Source organism: Scylla paramamosain, chromosome 48 (assembly GCF_035594125.1).
Source record: "Scylla paramamosain isolate STU-SP2022 chromosome 48, ASM3559412v1, whole genome shotgun sequence".
In the NCBI taxonomy this organism is placed as follows: domain Eukaryota; kingdom Metazoa; phylum Arthropoda; class Malacostraca; order Decapoda; family Portunidae; genus Scylla; species Scylla paramamosain.
In genome coordinates, this window is record NC_087198.1 from 358732 (window position 1) to 377835 (window position 19104).

At 42.8% G+C, this 19104-nt stretch overlaps 1 long non-coding RNA gene across 1 annotated transcript in view; it reads left to right on the forward strand.

The window, feature by feature from the left end:
• The window catches only part of LOC135095169 (uncharacterized), a 37214-nt gene that overhangs the window by 16970 nt on the left and 1140 nt on the right, over nt 1-19104 (forward strand). Inside the window, exons 2-3 of the long non-coding RNA XR_010264087.1 lie at nt 16558-16789; nt 18705-18917. This is a non-coding gene — a long non-coding RNA (uncharacterized LOC135095169). The remainder of the gene's footprint in view (nt 1-16557; nt 16790-18704; nt 18918-19104) is intronic.

A 19104-nucleotide genomic window follows, 5' to 3' on the forward strand; every position in this document is an offset into this window, starting at 1 on the left:
TAAAACAAGAGAGATAGAGAGAAGGGTGCAAAATGAAAAAAAGGAAGAACACGAGAGATAATAATGGAAGAAGAGAAAATAAATGTAGATATGAGAATAAGAGAGACGAAAGATGGTGGAAGTAAAGAAAAAAGTAAAAAAAAAAGATAATAATAATGATAACGAAGATGATGGCGAAAGGGGCTAAGTAAATGGAGGAATGAAAAAAGGGAGGAAAAATGCTGCTAGGTGAACAAAAAAAATATAAAAAGACGTTGTAAATTAAAATGATTGTAAATTAAAATGAGAGGGAGGTAGGAGGAGGTTTAAGAGGTAAAAAAAATAAAAAGAAAAAAGAAAAAAAAGGAAAAAAAGCAAGAAGAGAAAAGGAATAGGAATAAGACAATGAAAACAGTTGAAAGTTTGAGGGAGGAAGAAAGGTGTAGGGAGGGAGCAACAAACGAAAGGAAAAGATGATGGAAAAGAATGCGGGGAGAGGAGGAAAGAACAGAAGATAATGCGAGGTTGGAAAATAAGCATAAAAAAAATAAAACAGAAGAAGATGACAGTGACACAAAACGAATACACGAAAGAGAAAAGAAAAAAATAAATAAATAGATAAAAAAATTATGTAAAAAAAAAAAAAGAGAGAGAGAGAGGGAGATGAAAAGTGGGGGTGGGGGGGAGAGGCGGTGTTGAAACTGGTGCAGGGGCGGAACGGAGGCAGCAGGAAAGGAAGGGGGTGGGTGACAGACCGGGTGGATGGAGGAAGGGCAGACTGTCTGGCTGCGCGGAGGGACTTAACCCAAACAAATGCACCTGTCTATGTTTTGCCTTTGTGCCTCACTCGCGGCGTCCCCAGAAAACTCTACCCGAGGTTACATTCCTTACAGCCGCGCCGGGGGGAGGGAGGGGAAGGAGACGCTGGGACGGAGGATGAAGCGCTGAGGAGGGAGGAGGAGAAGGGTGGGAAGAATTTAGGAGTTTGAGGGTTCAGGAGGGAACAGAAAGAGGCACTGAAGAGGAGGAGGGAAGGGGAGGAGACACTGAGAAGGGATGGGTAGGAGGGGAGCTGAATACTAGGGAAGGAAGGAGGGAAAGACTGGTGTGGAAGAGGAGGGGGAAGGAAAGGGAAGGGAGAGAAAGGGTCGGAAGGAACGGGTAGGGTCGCCAGGAGAAGGGAGAGGAGGAGAGAGAAGGGTCGGGAGGAGGAGGAGGAGGAAGACGGGAGTAGGGAAGGTAGGGGAATGATTAGGGAGGAAGAGGAGGGAAAGGAGATGAAGGACTGGAAGGTGAGGAGTAGTGGAAGGTGGGAGGGAGGAGGAGGAGAAGAAGAAAGGTTTGAGAGGATGAGTCGGGAGAGAGGGAAGGGGAGGAAGGCGAGCTGGGGAGAGCCGTGAATGAAGCAGTTAAAACGAAGCAGTCTGTGTGTGGAGTGTGTTGATGAAGCAGTAGCGGGGCGCTCACTCTCGGGAAGGCGAGATTCAATACATAAAACTAGGTCGTGTTTCTGGCCTGGGTTTTACTGCACTCCCTTCTTTCCTCCCCCAACTTTTCCTTCCTTTACTTTCCTTCCCCCTCCTCTCACCCGTCCTCGCTGCCTGCCTGCCTGCCTGCCTCCCTTTATTCTTTCCTTCATTTTCTTTCTCTTGCTTTTTCTTTTGTTTTTTTCTGTTCTCCTATTTTTCCTTTTCCTTGTGACCGGCTTTTCCTCATCTTCGTTCCTTTATCAGTAATTTTCTTGTTTCCTTCTTTTGTTACTTATTTTCTTCCTTTCATTTACTTTTTCCCACGCCATCTGTCCGTTCTAGCTTCTGATCTCTCTCTCTCTCTCTCTCTCTCTCTCTCTCTCTCTCTCTCTCTCTCTCTCTCTCTCTCTCTCTCTCTCTCTTACTGTTCCTTATTTTTTTTTATTCTGTTCTATTCTTCTTTTCTATCTTTTCCTTGCTCATCACAAATCCTTCCTTCCTTCCTTCCTTCGTGGCTTTCCAACTCCTCTTTCTCTCCCTCTTCATTCTTTTTATCTATTTTATCTTACCAGTACTTTTATTATTTTTTTTATATTTTTCCTCCTTTCTTTTCTCTTCTTCCATTTTTTTTTTTTTTCCTGCCACGCATTCCTGCCTTGCTTCAATTCTCTGTTTCTCTCCTTTTATTCCTTCCTTCCTTTGTGTACTCTCTCATACGACAGGAATGCTGAATAAAGTGGTATGCGACAATGCTACGAGGAAAAATCGTGAAAAAAGAAAGGGAGAATAAGAGAGAGAGAGAGAGAGAGAGAGAGAGAGAGAGAAGGGGAGGGGCTGCAACACCAATTACTAGAAATATGCTCCAAATATAACTAAATTGGAAAAAATTGTGTTAGTTAGCTACGGATAAAAAAATAAATAAAAGAATAAATAAATACATAGATTCTTACATTGAGAGAGATAGAGAGGTATGTAGATTAATAGATGGATAGATGAGTAGATAGAAAGATTACTAGATATATAGATAGATAAATAGATAAGTAGATTATTTAGATACAAAGAAAGAAAAGTAGATAGAGAAACATATAGACACAGGAACACACAGACAGGTAAACAATTTGTCAACTGCAAAGTAAACAAACACCAACACACACACTCACTACGAAAACACACACACACACACACACACACACACACACACACACACACACACACACACACACACACACACACACACACACACACACACACACACACACACACACACACACACACACTGAACAATAGAGAGAGAAAAAAAAACACGTAAGTAAACGTAGGTAAGATGTAATGCACACATCTACATCTACGTTATACAAACACACGAACAAACAAAGAAACAAGCAAACAAAGGTCATGGTGCCTCGTACACTTGTAATAACAACAAACACAATTAACAATAAAGAAAGTGTTTTTTTTTTTTTTATTAAAAGTAAAAAAAAAAGTAAAATGAAGAAATAGTTTTTATTTTTTTCTAAACACTAATTCGAGAAAACGAGTATTTTCTCAACAACACAAACAATAAAGGTTAGTTTGAGCTTCACTAGGCAGCTCTTGAATATTTCAACTTAACCATTTGCCATCATCATCATCCATAAATTTATGTAACCTCTTGTTCTTATTCGTGTTCGTATTTATACAGTCCTAACTCTTGCTTCAGATGAGGTGGTGCAGTTCATCACAGCCGTGGTGGTGCTGACGTGTCTGCTGCTTTTTGTTCTTCCTTTGTCTTCACTTGTCGTTCCCTTACACTCGTATTCTTAGCACAGAATTGACAATCTTTCCTGCTTACTTTTTTTTCTTTTTTCACCAGGAGTAGAATGATTTTTTTTTTTTTTTTCGTCCTTGGCCTGCTTTTTTTCAAGGTGAGTGAAAGAAAGAAGCAAAGAAAACTTGTAGTGTTTAAAATGCTGTAGAATCTTAACTTATCATTAGGTGAAGAAGGGAAGAAGGGAAATAATCAGTGAATGTAGGCAGGAAAGTGTGGGACATTATAATGGTGCTTTTACCTTCCCTAGCGTGTGCACGGAGCCACCAGTGTGCTGCTCCCCCCCTCCCCCCTCCCTCGCCCTGCTCCTTCCTGCACCACTAACTCCACTCATTAGTCTCATGTGCCGCTGACTGAGGGAACAATCTTAAGCCTAACACAGAGGTATAAGGAAATTATCATATATTAACAAACCGACTACCTACGAGCACCGTTACACAGAAAAAAATAAATAAAAAAAAAGTTCATTGAAATATACAAATAGCAAACGAGAATGGACTTTGATGGGAATGAGGAGACAAGGGAAAAAATCCTGCAAAGACAGAGAAAAGAAGATAAGGCAAAAAAAGAGAGAGAAGGGAATACTGAAAAAGAAAGAGAAGGATAGAAAGAGAAGGCACAACTGGAGAGAGAAGAAATGGCTGGAAAGAGAGACTGGAATGAGGTGACAAGTCAGGAACTAGAAGAGAGAGATGAAAAGACAGGACATGACTGGCAAGAGAGGACAAGAGAAGGAAGGAAAGACACGACAGGAAAGAGAGGAAATGGCTGGAAAGAGAATAGAATGCAGAAGTAAAACAAAAATCAAGGAGGAGGAGTTAAGGCTGGAGAGAATAGACAAGGATGAGAAAGGAGAAGACAACCCTGGATACAAGACGACCCTGGAAAGACAAGATTATCCCAGGAAAGAGGAGACAAAGCTGGAAACAGGAGACACACCTGCCAACAAAATGCAAGGCTACAATGACAACATAAGACTGCAAAGAGACACACCAGCGATGGAAAGGGAACAAATTAATGGACAGAGAGACAGAGACAAACAGAGAGAGACAGAGAGACAGACAGACAGAGAGACAGACAGACAGAGAGAGAGAGAGAGAGAGAGAGAGAGAGAGAGAGAGAGAGAGAGAGAGAGAGAGCAGGATCAGAAAAAAAAAGACAACAATGAAACCAGAATACAAGACTGGAAATATTAACTGACACAGACAACAAGGCAGAAGAAAACTGTAATAAATGTTAAGAACACTTATGAGACTGCAGCCTGTCATAAAATACATCACTAAACAAAAAGCCTTCCTTGTGTTCACACTTTACAAAATGGCACCTTGCTCCTTCCTGTATTTCCTTCGTTCATATTGTCTTAATCCCACACAGGGCTGAGAATACTCACATGTCTTAAGAGACAAGTAAAAGGAATGTAGGCAAGGCAGCTAGGAACACCTTTATCTGTATGGCATCCTACGAAGAACATCAATTAACACACGATAAAGGAAGAAATGACAGAATTAATGAAAACCCAGGATGCATTGATTACCTCCACGCCCACCACCTTCCTCACTCTGGCTGCCCCTACACTGACGAACTGAAAACTTGTCCAGATAACGTCTCACACTTTCTCTGCATTAAATCCTGCAACATTCGCGCTTCTAATCTCTCTACCCGGGGACTGCAGCCACCATCACCACCACTGCCACCACCACCTCTCGTCTTCTAAGCCTCACCATTTTTGTCTTCTTTTTTTTTTTTTCAGTGAGAGTCAGTTGTCATAGGATGGCGACAGAAATTCTTATATTTTTTTTTGTCCACATATTGTGTTATTTTTGTTGGTAAAGTTGGTAGTTGTGTCTCTTGTTTCCCATGTATCGGTTGTCTTTGTCCACGCCACCGTTACTTGCTGGCTCGCGTTCACGTTACTGGGAATTCTGAATTTTGCAGCACTGTGTGTGTTAATTGTTTGTAGTAACTGCTCCTTTGTGTGTATTGCACGTCTTTCTTAGCTTGATGCATGAAATTGTATGGTATATCTTATTTCAGGTTTGCTTCATGGTAATCATCAGTGTTTCCTTTGCTAAAATGAACCTAACACATAAGTCAGTACAAAATTAAAGGAATAAGGTATCTATTTATTTATATTGTTTCCGTTTTTACTTAGGGATTCCCTCTATGGGCTCCTTACTACAGCCACAGACTTTCGTAGTGCATCACATTATATTACGAGTATCACTGAATATCACTATAAACACAGGTGGTGATGCCCGCAGCTCCAATGTAACTATAACCACATTATTACCAGTCTCTCCTAATGGATTTCACTGTCCACCACCACCACCACCACCACCATCACCACCTCTAGCAGCAGTAAACATGTTAACCAACGCAGTTTGTCTTTACAGCTCTACTGACTATTTAATTTCATTGTCTACCACCATCCTTACTAACAGCGGCGAAAAGAGACTAACCCAATCAATTTCTCTCTTCTCTTCTACTGACTGTATTATTTTAGTGTCCACCTCCACATCTAGAAAAAAAAAGAAAAGAAAAGAAAGAAAAGTATAACCAAGGGAATTTGTCTCTACGTCTCCACTGACAATTTAATTTCTGAAGTGGAAAGCATTAGGACACACTCTCTGTTGGTCAGAATACACGTCATCGACTGCTACAATATTCACCACCAGGCAGTAATGGAAATCTTGTCAATAATTCCTTTGTGATGTGTGACGCCAAACCAACGACATCTACAACTGTTTTTTTTTTCTTTTTCATTAATTTGTTCCTTTACTCTCTCTTTTTCACATGGCTGGGAAAGTTTACATCCATTAGTATTTTCTCCCTATCAGATTACACTTTTCATTCACTCCTTGTCTGATAACTTTAAACTTGCCTATCACATCTTTGAGAAATTAAACATAGGACAATTCTAGTTTTCTTAATTTTTATTCACTACATCCTTACTCTTTCATTAAATATATTCCTGGAGCAGCGTTCTTCAACACCTCTGTACTCCACTACGATTAATTTTCACAGAGTCTGATGAAAACTGTTGTGGACACCAAGGATGTTTTCATGATTCAAGTGATCTTTCAACAAGCAGTCTGTATCATCAATGAAAAAAAATACCCATGAGAATTCGACTAAGTTTCCGTGGCCAGTGATCGCCGCCATGAGAGAACAAAGTGATTCAGAACGCGGTCACTCTTCTTGCTGTTGTTTTACCCGCTCTCTCTGGCCTTGACCCTCGGAAGCCTTGTGGGCAGCGTGGCTTTTCTCTCGGCAAGTCCTGCTGAGACAACGAAGTGTTTCAGAACGCTGCCACTATTCCTGGTAATATTCTGCCTGGTCTCTCTCTGGCCTTGACCCTCGGAGTCCTTGTGATCAGTATAATGTATCTTACTGTCGTCATGGACTCTCCTCTTCTCACCACGCTCCTTACAAAAAGTGTCTTGTATTTCGATAAACGGTTCTTTTTCTTTCTTGTTTAAAGTTTGGGTATATTTTCTACCTTCTCTCTCTCTCTCTCTCTCTCTCTCTCTCTCTCTCTCTCTCTCTCTCTCTCTCTCTCTCTCTCTCTCTCTCTCTCTCTCTCTCTCTCTCTCTCTCTCTCTCTCTCTTTAATATGTCATACCGTATAGTTCAGCCCATATCATTTATGTACGGGCCTATTTCTTACGCTAATGAACAGTGTGTGTGTGTGTGTGTGTGTGTGTGTGGGTGGTTTAGTTTGACTTGGCTAGGCTTAGGTAGGGTTAGGGTACATTAAGTTCTCTCAGGTTAGGTTTGGTTGTGTTTGGTTGAGTTTGGTTGGTTTGGTCAAGTTAGATTAAGTTAGATTAGGTTTCGTTTTGGTTAGGTTTGGTTAGGTTTGGTCAAGTTGAGTGAGACTAGGTTAGGTTGGTTTGGGTTTGAGTCGCTCAAGTTAGGTTAGGTTAGATTTGGTTTTCTTTTGTTTTCTTTAGTTTAGTTTGGCTAGGATAGATTAGATTAGGTTAGGTCAGGTCCAAGAATGACTGGAAAACAAGAGTGTCTCGTGTAAACCTGTGCACACATTATCACACTTTATAAAAATAGATAAGTAGATGATAAGACGCGGAGCATCACGCGATGGGAGCCACGTATGAGGGAGGGAATCAGCATGGTAACGTGGCGGGAGTCTTAAGTAGGGTTATATCTATACAGGTAGCAAATTCGGCGGAGCGTTATCTATGTAATACCAACACGGGATGATTAATGGTACAGCGGGAGGGGGGTAGAGGGCGTAATGGCAGGGAAGCCGTGGGGGAAGAGAGGCGCATGTGCAAGGAACACTGTATCTAAGTCAGGCTATCAGTGTCTTATCTCCACTACTTTTAGCACGCTGTTGTGGAAGCTGTTGTTTTTGTTATTGTTATAATATGTTTGTGCGAAAACCAGACTCCTTCTTTAGCAGGCACCGTCTTGCCCCTGATAGAGCAGGAGACCCGCACGTCAAAAAATATATTAATAATAATAATGATGATAATAACGATAATAACAATAATGATAATAATAACAATAATAATAATAATATGTAAATTAAATGTAACAGTAAAGGGAATACAAGAAACGATGTCATGAAGGAAAATGGAGTCAAGTTAAATGAGATAAAAAAAGAAAAAGTGAAGAGAACAGTATATATATTAGAGATAAGAGAAAGAGAGACTGTAGCATATATTTGCGGCTTCACTGTTTGCATGACGAGTTTCTTCCCAGGTGAACACAGACTGCGGCGTGACAGCAGGTAAACATAATCTATCTCCTCTCTGCCTGGGATTCGAGCCCGTCATCTCTTGGAATCGGGTGATGGGTGTGAACTGAACACGCTAGTCCTATTACCATCAAACTGGAATTTTTCAAACACAGCAAATATACAAATGTTAGTGTAAAACTATACTTCTCTTCAAATGTCTTCCCGCACACAACGTTTTCAGCCTTGCATGATGCCATAAAACAGTAACTGCCTTTCCCTTTTGTTTTTCTTCTCTCTGCTACCCTTTCACCTTCCCTCGAACCCTTCCGTCCCTTCCCAATCAGTGCCACCAAATACTTGATGGCTTCAGTCTGCCCAAATGCCTCCACACACAACCAGACCTCACCAACCACCAGTACTCATTCTACTGCATAACACTATATAGGAAACTGCACGAAGCCTGCCTGTACACTTGTAAGTGGCTGTCTCTGTATAAAACATGTTTGTCTATATCTTCCTCGCATTCCTACCCATAAATTTCTCTAACCAACAACAGCTCTCGCATTCACGTTAACCACTGTACACTTTTGGCGCCTCGTTCAGAGGACTCACAACCTTGCCCGGTGCGTAATCTTTTAATTTAGTGTGTCAGTAGCTGTACATGCCTTGACACAGACCCTCTACCAAGTACAGGCGTGGTCAAAAGTGTAACATTTTGCACTCATTTCCATTGTGTTTAACTTTTCCTCAATTTGAAGTGTGGTCTGCTGACAGCCTCCTTACGGAACAGAGAACAGAGTGTCTGCGGGTCAGAGGACTTAAAGACTGAGAGAAATGTCAAAATGTTCGATGCAGTGAAAGTCAATACAGAATGTTACTCGACTTTTGTCCATGCTTGTACTTGTATAGCGTTTTGTTGCTTCCCTCATTCCGCCGCACTCAATAACTGTTCCGCGTGCGTGCGTCAGCTGTGATGTGTTGCAGTTTTTCATCGCCATATTTCACGAGTTCCGCGCCCCTTCAGACCTTGTGAAGCAATAATTCAGGCCTGTGTGAATTCTGACACACGCGACACCTAATTTATTGTCAGAAGCAACATGAGCTTGTAGCAACACATCACCCTCCTCCTCCTCCTCCTCCAGCTGCCTCTCATCGCTCCTCCATTGGGTGACAGCGTGAGCAGGGAAGCCCGCCGCCACGTGATAGGCCAGCCTGGCCGAGGCTCCTCCCTGACTGGCGTGCGGCGCCGCCAACGGCTGGCAAAGTCAAAGGGCTGATTGGCAGCGAGGCGGGTGCGGGGCGAGTGTGGGAAAGGCGCCCCGCCCCTCCCACCAACATCATGGCGGGTGGTGGCTGCTCAAGTCAAGGTCTACTGCTTCACGTATGTAATTCCTGACGCACGTGACCACAGTGAACACTGAACACCGCCGCTAAAGGAAGAAGGCCATGAGCATCCTGCGTGAAGGCAGCCTGGGACTAAAGGGAATTAACGGGGATGTAGAGGAGGGGGCGGAAAAAGCGACAAAAAAGGGAGAGTCTGCTGAGAGGCGATCGAGGCACCAGAAGGAAAGGTTACCCTATAGAAAACTATCAATGCCTACTTAAACTCACCCTCCAAATTGCCCCCTTCCCTGATTGGCGTTCTCTGTCAAGGCGTAGTACACACACACACACACACACACACACACTCTCTCTCTCTCTCTCTCTCTCTCTCTCCCATGTCAAAGGGACCAATAAAGCTTCTCCAGAGAGTTAGGTTATGTTTGAGAACGTTGACACAGACACAGACCACTGAGCACCTTGTGTTGGTGGTGGCGTAGCGAGCTTCCCTTAAATTTTAATTGTATACAGTAGTTTGACTAGGCAAGGTGACGGCACGGAGGCACAGTTTCAGAGAACAATAGGAGGGACCCCATCAGGTCCATAAGCCTTCCGAGGGTTTAGGCCAGCGAGGGCATGGAAAACATCATTGCGAAGAATTTTAATAGGTGGCATGAAGTAGTCAGAGGGTGGAGGAGAGGGAGGAACAAGCACAGAATCGTCCAAGGTAGAGTTTTTAGCAAAGGTTTGAGTGAAGAGTTCAGCTTTAAAAATAGATGTGGTAACAGTGGTGCCATCTGGTTGAAATAGAGGAGGAAAAGAAGAAGAAGCAAAGTTATTGGAGATATTTTTGGCCAGATGCCAGAAGTCACGAGGGGAGTTAGATCTTGAAAGGTTTTGACACTTTCTGTTGATGAAGGAGTTTTTGGCTAGTTGGAGAACAGACTTTACTGAAAACTGGCACGTGATGAAGTGGATCAGTCGACCAGTAAAGCTTATACTTTTCTTTAAGATTCAGCCCCATCAGCATAATAAGTGCCAGGAAAGAATTCTTTTCCCTTACAGTTGTTGGATGCCAGTCTAGGAAGCGAGAGTTGGGTAAAAGTACTCTGCAAGCAATCGTAAAACCGTAGAATTTGTTTGTTTCTTCAACTATGGTTTTCATTATTTCCTCTGTAAAAAAAAAAACAGCCGAAAAATGTCGCTCTCACTGCTGTTTTCGTTGACTGAGGGGTCACAAATACCACGACCATCTCTATCAAACGGAAGTATTGAGGGAAGAAAGGTACTCCCATCTACCCATTTCCACTCCATGTCAGCAGCGGAGGGGGGGTGGTTACTATGTGCAGTGTGTTGTGTTGACTTTGACATGTGCCTGGTGGGTTAGGTGGTCCTGCACTACCATGCTGGTACCCATTCGATATAGTATCTGTACATTCTGTGGCTTTCCGTTTTGGAGATTGTGGCTGTATCTGTGCACTGCTGGATGAGGTTGTTGTGAGTGAGCCACATCATCTACTTCACAGTCATCCTCCTCTGTGCCTGACTCACCAGAGTAATCAGGATCATTAGTATCGTCTGATGAATCACTGTCCCCTATCTCTGTCACCCCTTCATCATCAAGAAGGGCTGAAATATCAGCCTCAGACAATACCTTGGCTATCTTTTTATGAAACGGCATTGTCAGGGCCTGCAGTGAACCGGTCTTGACAGCAGCAGGCACGCGCTGAATGAGAGAGCGGGACAAAGGTGGCCGCTCCCCCGGCCAGTGTTACCACCACCGCTCAACAACAAAAACGCGCCAAAAATCTTATAACTTTTTTTTATTACACACCAATGTTATAGTTTTGAAATCATTTAAATTCCATTGATTTTGTAAATATGCTGATGGATGTGAAGACAAAGTAACAAAATACATTGAAAATGTTCATTATAAACAGAGAAGCACACGGCTCATTGGATATCCCGCCAAAACTCTATGTATATGTGACAAATAATAACTTCCTCAGTTGCCAAATTATTCTTTATTACGACTAAGATATCCACATGTACACAAAAACAAAATAGAAGGACGCACAACTGTGCAAAACGGCAAACGTACAAGTACGTGCTAAACATTTCCCTAAGAGACACGTATTTGTACTACTTGTACGTAGTGAACAGTGCACGGGTTAAAATATCACAAGTTCCATGTTGTATTACCTACTTTCAACTTATAAAAGCCCAGCTTCACTCTGTTGTTAATTCATTTATGTCTGCTGTCCCTGCCTTCGATACTTACCTTCTGCCTCACCACAACCTGCTCGCCTTCATGCTGTCATTATTTCAACTATCAATTTATATTGCCGGGACTATTTCTATATGGTGTATCCCTGTACACTGGCGCGTTTCCAAGCGCAACAAATTAATCACACAACAAAAACAACTCTCTCTCTCTCTCTCTCTCTCTCTCTCTCTCTCTCTCTCTCTCTCTCTCTCTCTCTCTCTCTCTCTCTCTCTCTCTCATGACCCTAATCACCCAACATCTTATCCTCCTCTTCCTTCTCCTCTTCTTCCTCTTCCTCCTCTTTCTCCTCCTCCTCCTCCTCTTCCTTTTCTTCTCTTTTCCTTTCCTTCTTTGGTAAGCAAGATTGCGCAGTAAAGTTTTACTTAAGAGTAAAGGACAATAATGACGGTGGTGGTGGTGGTGGTGGTGGGTTTTGTAACGGTGTCACATAATTAATAATAATATGTATTGTATTTATAATGCCTTGCCTGATTAGCAATATAAGTGTATGTATACATATATGCATAAGTGTAGATAGTGGGTGTTGGGAGATAAGGGTGGGGCGGATATGATCACGCCACCCTACGTCACACACACACACACACACACACACCATGGAACTTTCCATGCTCCTTTTATTGCCATGGATAAGTAATCGGTAGCACCTACATTATAGTATCTAAGTATTCTCCATAGTTAATCTCTCCCTAATGTATTTTGGCATGTATTACTCTTAGCTATAAGTATCTTTTCCCTTGCCTTATTTATGTCATTAGAGAGTTATAATTATGAATATATTCATGTACTGTGAGTGCGGTCAACCCGCCCCTATTTCTAGTGTCAGCACTTTTTGAAGGCGCTAAGCGTCCCTTGTGCCGGCTCCGGCAGTCTCTTGCCAGGGTGTAACGCTGCACCACGCAGAGGACATCCGCTGTCCCGTACGCGCCACACCCTTCTCCACAACTCTGTACATGTATCTAAATATACCTATTTTTATACGTTCACCTTTTGACATTCACCTGAAAACCACAAAAAAGCAACAACAATAAACAGTGGTTGAAAGTGAAGTGGTGAACGGACACAGTGAACGGAGAAAACGGCAAACAGTGGCAGGGTAGTGAGGAGAGCAGAGGAGCGAGCCGGCCTTGTTTACACAACTTACGCTGACACACCAAAACACTCGCACCCAGCCAAGAGCGACGCACCTAACGGTCTCGCCTTACTCACCCAGCCTGCCTCTCCCTACATTCACTTCTCCTTGTTAAAAAAAAAAAAAAAAGGAGACTTAAAAGACTCGGGGAGAAACCTAACAATTCTTTGGTTTCCCCGCGACCTAATTACTCGTCGTAGATTCTCGGCGAAGACATCATCGGCGCAGACATTCCCGGCGCAGACCAACACATCTCCCACCTGCAGGAATGCTGCAGGATTCTACAAGGACACTACTACCCTAAGAGGAGCTTCCCAAGACGGAAGGAGTCTTCCTAAGAAGAGGATATATATATATATATATATATATATATATATATATATATATATATATATATATATATATATATATATATATATATTTTTTTTTTTTTTTTTTTTTTTTTTTTTTTTAAGTGTGAATTTCTCTGGCTACAGTCGTGAGTAGAGACACTTAGTGGTCCACCACACCAATATTAAATAAAACACTTGTGGTAACGCAAACACTGTTAGGGTTCATGTATAACTTACCTATTTCACAGTGATGTTACTTATGTGGAAATTAAAATAATTTAGTCTGCCTCTTAAACACCGTTTTCTTTTTTCTGCTGGACAGAGCTCTCGCTCCCGTTTTCTTTTAAGTGTTCAGGGATAACTAGGATAATTCCATTTCTGTCCCTAAACCTTCAATTCTGTTAAAATTTTCACACTTCTCACAATACTAACATTCATCACGATGGAAACGTGATGTAAGTGTGTAATTAATACCTAATTGAGATAGTAATAATACCACATTTATGGCTAAAGCTGAGAAGTTAGCTGGAAATTACGAACTGGAGTGTCATTTCTAAGCGGAAAATAGTGATAGTAGATCATCAGAAGCATTATCAACGGAACCAAAACCCACTACAGTGGAAATACCGTGCCCCATGAGGACGGAAACGTGTTGATTACAAGATCAGGGAACAATTACCCATCATTATCAGCAGCAACCATGTCTAATGCTAAGGCTTCTGCTTCAGCCTCTGCTGGCTCTCCTCATGCCTTGCATGCATCTACTACACTTAAGGTACTTCCTATTCCTGAAACAATATCAGCATTTCGCGGAGAACACCCGCAAGAAAGGGCTCATCATTTCATTGGTTTGTGTGAGGATGTTATGACAAGAGCAAATACTATCAGCGATGAACACAACATCTCTTTCGTCAGATCTAAATTGGCTGGAGAAGCAGCACACATGATGAATACCAGCGCTTTCAGTCCGCTTGAAATAGGGACTAGTTATGCAAATTTCAAGAAAAATTTCTTGAACATTTTTGAGGGTAAGAGTCAAACTGACCTCATGGTACTAGCATCCAAGGTGGTCTTAGATTTGCAGCTGAAATTAACTCTCTTCACGAAATGAAAGCCTTAATCCCTACACACCAGTTCGTAACGGACTTCATGGATGTCTTACGACTTAACAACTGGTTCCAAGGAAACAGTATGACAGAAACAGATTTCAGAAGACTTCTGGAATTCATCTTTTACATATCATTGGTGAATGGGGAAGTGAAGAAAACCGCAAGTCATTTCAGTTTTAAACCGGGAGACACAGTAGCTGACCTTGCAGTCCTGATTCGAGAGAAAAGAGGGCTACCTGGTTGGTGCCTCTCCGGAAACTCAAACCTCACTGGTTGCTCCTCCACTCATGGATGACGACCAATCTCAACCTTGTGCGGCAGCCATGGCAAGGCCTGGAAATGTCTGTTCGTACTGCCATAAAATAGGTCATGTAGAAAAAAGATGTTATAAGAAACAAAAGGACCAGAAATTGGCAGCAAATAAATCCGACTTGGAGAACAAAACAAAAGGGGGTAATCTCTCTCTGTTAGACCAAAACCAGGTGCATCGCCCCACGTGAAAACTGGTAGGACAAGATCCTACAGGGACGTCGCTACCCAATACTGCCTCATACATGGCCAGTGTAAACACTCATCAGAGCAATGTAAAGATATAATCAATATGAGAATTGAAAAACAGGCCAGAGCTAACCTGAACAGTACAAGGCAGTCGGGAAAAGACCAGCGCACAGTGGTAAACAAACCCGACTAAAACATCTCAATGCGCAAGACGCTGAGGCAGCAAATTCTTCTGACATGTCAGTGCATTCAACCATAAATGCTGCTGCCAACAACCAACCAGACATAATGGCATTACCACCTGGGGTAGGTAGGCATCGCTTATCTTTGGCTGTAGACACTGGAGCCACAGTAAACGTGATCTCTGAAGAATCTTACAAGATTCTCAAACGGAAAAATCCTGAAAATCTTAGGAAAAATTTCCTTACCAATAAGTCTATCTAAGAATACTCGACTTGTTCAAACTGATTTCTATGTAGTCAGTAACTTTCAACTTCCTTCTGACGGCTTGTTAGGGCTAAGCGCCATGAAGTCTCACCAGATAGTAATCAATCCAAAGCAAAACACAGTCATGTACTGCGGACGACATCTGGAAGGGATGAAACATCCTGCTCCTTTGGTTTCCAGGCAACCCAGAAACGGTTCTTTATCACGGAAGGGACAAAGATCCAATGGGGAGCCTCAAACGATTCCATCTGTCCGGTCTCCTATGAGAGATAAGGATATAACAGAAGCATGGAGGGAAGCCAAAGCAATTGTCAATGCCAGTTATGACAATCCTGCTCGTGTGGCAAAACGGATTACAATTCGTGTTCCAGAAGCTCCTGTAGGCAGTGACATCTGTCTTGAAGGTATAGGTAATGTCAGGCGATTGGCTGTTGAATCGACTCTTTCCACAATTAGAAAGGGTCATGTCACTCATGCCTGTATTGTTGTGTTATGCGTATCTGTACATTTCCTTCAGTGACACATACAAAAATGTAATGAGTCATTTGCTAAGTGTTTCCTGTAAGGCTTGGGTCACGTAGTGCCGCGCGGCGCCACCCCAGTACGTAGCGAGCCGAGGAACAAGAAAGGAGGGGAGGTCCACCCAGGCTATAGCTGTTCCCGCATCACACAACTTACACGTTAATTTATCGCAGAGTAAAGCAAAACACAACAGATGTCTATACAGACCCTACACAGTATCCGGAAACATTTCTGCCCGCATCCGAATACTTTCAAGAGGCTGTAGTACAAATTACACGGGTTTTAAGGATGTTTCTTCGGTCCTGGTGACAGACTGGTAAGGTTTCTACACCATCAGAGGGAAAAGCAGTCTTGAAAACCCGTGTGATCATCATTGTGTCCTTTGAAAACAGTCTGGTGTGAGAGCAAAGCTTTTCAGAATACAGGCACTTAACCTGTCTTCATGAAAAACAAGTGCATTTATGATACCTGAGACTGCCTTACGACATTCCCCCAATGACTCTAATGTATCTTTCTTTTTTTCGTAGCATAAGCCTGTCTCCCATTGGTGAAAACATCCTCACTACATGTACTACGTTATTTCATTAGTCTCAAGTCGCTACTTAAAGTCTATATAAGCCTCAATAACTCTAATGTATCTTTCTTTTTTTTTTTTTTCGTAGCATTAGCCTGTCTCCCATTGGTGAAAACATCCTCACTACATGTACTACGTTATTTCATTAGTCTCAAGTCACTATTTAAAGTCTATATAAGCCTCAATAAATACGAAAGCTGTAGTGATGGTCTGCCTCCCGTCAGCCAATCAGAGCATTCTATTTTTCCGTTTTCTTTCTTACTCATCGTAAAACTGATGTATCTTTCATTTGTTGTTACTTCTTGCCTCACGGTGTGTTGGTGTCTTCTACTGCTAATATAACCGTGATTCTTTTTGTTTTCTTTTTTATCATTACAAGCAGTATTATGAGTGCGGCTGTTCTGAGTGACAATTACCTCAGCACAGCCTCGACCAATCAGCACCAAGTATTCAAGTCACGTGATACTCTCTCCTCGCCGTCTGCTCAGCCATTCGCCCTGCGCCCGCTGACGTGATGTGACGGGTCTCCGGTTGTGTTGCAGCGGTGAGGTGGTGTTGCATCTTTTCTCAGCGGGCGTGTTGTGGTGGAGTGCGGTGTGAAGGGAGAGGTGGATGTGAGTATGGCCTGGTGGTAGATAGGGAGGAGTGGATAGTGGAAGAGAGATGTGGAGAGTAGGATGGTGGAAGGGGGAGGTGGAGGTGGCTATGGCAGACGTGACTGGGTCAAGGTGGTGGTTGTGGTGGTGTTTGGTGTGTGTGTGGTTGTAGAGGATGGAAGTGGTTGCCTAACTAGGGTGATGGTGGTGGTAGTTGCGGTGGGGGGGTGGAATGTTGGTGGAAGAGTGTTGGTAGTGATGGTGAAAGTGACTGGCTTGTGGTGAAGGTGGTTGTGATTGTTGGGGATGGTGGTGGTTGTGTAATAGTGGTAGGGATATCGGTGTTGTGGTTGCTGGGTGCGGTTGAGGGCTGGGGTGGTGGTGGTGGTGGTGACGGTGATGCTACGGTTGTCAAGGTTTATAGGGAGATGTTCGTGTGTGTGTGTGTGTGTGTGTGTGTGTGTGTGCGCGTGTATACTCCTGTAACTAGCAAACTGGTGTCACTCGTTCACTTGTTTCACCTCCCTGTTTCAGACCTTCCTTCTCTCCCCTCCCCTCCCCTCACATCCCGCTCCCTTCCTCCCCTGCCCGCCACCCTCTCCCCACTCTTCCTCGCCTGCTCTCCCCTGCTCCTCGTGTTCCAGGTGGCTGTTACCTTATCTGATTTAATATATAATGGTTTTTACTTGAGATCGAAGCTCCACGTAATGAAAGGCAGAAATCTGTGCTTTTCATTACTATTATTGCACTATTCATGTAAACTTACAATACAAAATTAATTCTATTGGAAAATGAGTGTATATTTAAACAACTCCATCTATATAATGACCTGTGTGATGTGACATCAGCGAGAGAGAGAGAGAGAGAGAGAGAGAGAGAGAGAGAGAGAGAGAGAGAGAGAGAGAGAGAGTAATAATATTAGTAATGAGGCTAAATTTTAACGTTATTGACTCTTTGATAATGAAAATTAGATGACTGAGATTGTAGTTAAGTAAGTTGAGAAGTTGAGCAAATAAATACGAGCAGGCTGTCTGTCTGTCCGTCTTTCAATCAATCAAACAGTCAGTCTGTTGATGGAGGACTGGTGGAGAGAGCAGCCTGTGTCTGTCTGTCTGTCTTTCAGTCAGTCAATCTGTTGATGGGGGACTGGTGGAGAGAGCAGCCTGTGTCTGTCTGTCTGTCTGTCTGTCTGTCTTTCAGTCAGTCAATCTGTTGATGGGGGACTGGTGGAGAGAGCAGCCTGTGTCTGTCTGTCTGTCTTTCAGTCAGTCAATCTGTTGATGGGGGACTGGTGGAGAGAGCAGCCTGTGTCTGTCTGTCTGTCTTTCAGTCAGTCAATCTGTTGATGGGGGACTGGTGGAGAGAGCAATCTGTGTCTGTCTGCCGACGTGATTCCTGCCTCCATTGTTTCATTACATATGAAAACTACAAGAACGGGAAGTATTGGTTTTATTCATTAATTGACTGATGTGTGGTGGTGGAGGTGGTGGTGGCATTAGTAGTATTTAGGTGTTCAACTTAATAGGGAATGAAGGTAATGCGTATGCGCTGGTGGCTTGAAAGTAACAAGTGGTGATGAAAGGTGGTGGTTTGAGATGGTGGCAGGGCCTGTTACCACCTTCACTGTCCCAAGTCAAGGAGGGAGGCACTTCATTATTGTTACACCTGCTATTTTACTCACCTACTTTTCTCTCTCTCTCTCTCTCTCTCTCTCTCTCTCTCTCATTTTATATTTGCCTGTTGTTCTTTTTCTTCCTCTTCTCAAATCCAATCATACTGTATTTTTGTTGCCATTTTGAGTGTTAACACAACCCAACCTAACCTAACCTTTCTTTGTATTATTTATTTATTTACTTTTTTGTAGTATTTCTAAGTGTGTCTAAGCCTTTTAAGTGGTAACCTACTTTAATGTAACCTCTCATCACTATTGCAGAGGAGATAATTGGTGGGCTGTGTGTGGTGGTGCCACATTGTCTGTGAGGGACCCCCAGAGCCACACAGCACCAGCTGCAACAGCTACAGCAGCAGCAGCAGCAGCAGCAGCAGCAGCAGGAGGAAATGGCATCCACCTTCTACCTCACCCAGTGTCACCGGGGCCTCCTCCTCCTCCAGCAGCTGGCCAGGGTGCAGGGACAGGATGAGCAAGGTGAGGAGTGGTGGTGGTGGTAGAATTGATAGCAATGTTCAGTATAGTAGTAAAAGTGCTAGTAGAGCTCCTGGATTATATATTTTTAGTAGTATAGTAGTAGTAGTAGTAGTAGTAGTAGTTCCAGCATTTGTTGAAATATTCTGGTAATTATACACTAATAATAATAATAATAATAATAATAATA